Below are 2,345 nucleotides of genomic sequence, written 5' to 3' on the forward strand. Positions count from 1 at the left end.
GAAGAAGAGGAGGAGGAAGAAGAAGAAGAGGGGGAGGGGAGGGGAGGGGAAGGAAAGAAGGAGGAAGAGCATAATCACAATAGAGGTAGGGTACAGTGCAGCTGGAATCTAGTGTTGCTGGATGGGAGAGCTGAAAAAGCCTTCTCTGAAATGGCACCATATAAGCAAGCCAAAGTCTATAGTATCTTTGCAGATATAGTGAACTGCTTGTGTCTAATCTCTGAGGCAGGAATATGATGAGACTTGTTGTACAGAAATGGGTAGTTACACGTGCATGGAGGTCTGCGTGCTTTAGGGCAACCCAGAATACTAACCAGACAGTCATTCCTTCAAGAAAAGGAATGCAAAACCTGTTTCTATTTAGAAGGCTAGAGCAGACGTGCTTTCTAACCTAGTGAACTTTGCACGGTCTGTGCAGCCAGGGACTCCCCAGCACCGGACCCTCCTCCAGACTCTTCTTGTAAGCTTGTTTTTCTCAGTCAATCTATAGAATCTATCATTATGGAAGGTATCACATGTACTTTACAGGAGTTTCAATGTAGTCCCATCTGTACTTAGATTACTTTGTTCCTCAAAAATATGTCCATAAGCTTGTGGATGTGGGATTAAGTTAATGATCACAAGAACAACTTTCATTAGTTTGTGCTGTGCTTCAATATGCATAACATAAGACACCTGGAGTCATACTCCCAAAGTTCAGAACCATCACTGGCTACTGAGTCATGTTGCACTGAGCTGGTTCTCACTGGTTACAGCTCATCCTTCTGCTGCCCGTAAAGGTAGCGGAGACTCCTGCAAGTGGTCTTTCAGGAAGCAGAGCCTGATGGAGGATGTGCACTCCTGAGGGGTGATCCTCTCCATTAGACATGTAGTCCAGTATGGTGTTGGTGGGGGTGGAATGACATGGCTCCTGCCCCTGGGACAGGGCCAACAGGGCATGGGCCTCCATGAGTGGTGATGGCTGCTGTGGGCACAGGCTTGTTTGTATAATAATTACATCTTTTCACATTCCCCCGAGGAAATGTTCTCCCTGTTAACCATTAATGACTCCATGACAATCAGAGACAGCAGAGTTGTAGGTGTGACTAATGTCTCAGCAGCCTTTAAGGCTGTGGAAACAAATTGTAAAACCATGAGTTCAAAAACGATGCAAAATTTAAAGATGTGATGTGAATAGTGTAAGGAGCTTCACAGACCTAAAGGAACAGAGGCAGCTGTGCTGCACTGTGAGCCACCTTGTCAGAAAGATACTAAGGAAGGAGATAAAGATATATATGGAATGGGGATCGCCAGTGATCCCATCCAGCTAAGTTTTTTTGTTTATGCCTACAAAGGCAGACAAATTCCTGAGTTCAAGGTCAGCCTGGGACAGAGCAAATTTAGGTCCAGAAGTAGTGGAGAGGTAATTTCAGGAAGGGAGTCCACTAAGCTACCTTATCATCTGTGTTTAACAGAGGCAGGCAGATCTCTGAATTCTTTTGCAATGTTAAAAAATGTGCTTGCTGTCTCCTAAGAATCAAAAGGCAGGGATCAAGGGGATGGTGATTCATAGGATAATCAAGAGAGAATCTGGAATAAATAACTGAGTTAATATGTAATTAAAATACCTGGGCTTTTGGTCTGCCTGAAATGAGCTGGCAGAAAGTGATAGCAGTTCTTTTTTAGAATTTTTCTCTAGTGAGGGCTGAGCTGTTTGGAGATCTCTGGAGAGCGAATACAGCTTTTCTAGAATTTTTTTCCAACGAGATTTCTGATTTTAGTGGTAAAAACCATGGAGAGCAAACACAGCTCTTTTAGAATCTTTTACAGGTCTTTTAGAGTTTTTTCTAGTAGGATTTCTGACCTCAGTTGGAAATCCCAAGAATTGCTTAGAGAGCACATAACTCTTTTAGAATGTTTTCTACCAGCTATCCGGAAAAGGTTGTCTGAAGAGTGAACACAGCTCTTTTAGAAATTTTATCTCTGGCTTTCTGATTTTGATTGGAGAACCCAAGAGTTAGTTTTAGAATTTTTCTAACAGGATTTCTGACTTGGTCAGAAGATCCAAGAATTTTTTATAGCACCTTCTCTGACTTTGGTCAGAAAACCCATGAGCTATCCAGAGAGCTTTTAGAATTTTTACTAGCAGAGAAAGCCGTCTCAAACAGAGTTGTCTCCAGAGAGAGAGAGAGAGAGAGAGAGAGAGAGAGAGAGAGAGAGAGAGAATGAGAGAGAATAAAATAAAGGCAAAAGAAAATTTAAAGAGAAAATCAAAACCTCACTGGTCAACTCTATCATCATCATCATCACCATCACCATCACCATCACCATCACCATCACCATCACCATCACCATCACCATCACCA

The 2,345-nt window shown here is 42.5% G+C and overlaps 1 non-coding gene across 1 annotated transcript; it reads left to right on the plus strand.

Annotated features, from left to right (window-relative positions):
* The first annotated feature begins 1,798 nt into the window (after positions 1 to 1,798).
* Positions 1,799 to 1,861, plus strand: LOC116071685. The gene has a single exon (XR_004111074.1). It is a non-coding gene; the product is annotated as a U7 small nuclear RNA (small nuclear RNA).
* Positions 1,862 to 2,345: the final 484 nt, after the last annotated feature.

The sequence above is a fragment of the Mastomys coucha genome, unplaced genomic scaffold (assembly GCF_008632895.1).
Source record: "Mastomys coucha isolate ucsf_1 unplaced genomic scaffold, UCSF_Mcou_1 pScaffold22, whole genome shotgun sequence".
NCBI lineage: Eukaryota > Metazoa > Chordata > Mammalia > Rodentia > Muridae > Mastomys > Mastomys coucha.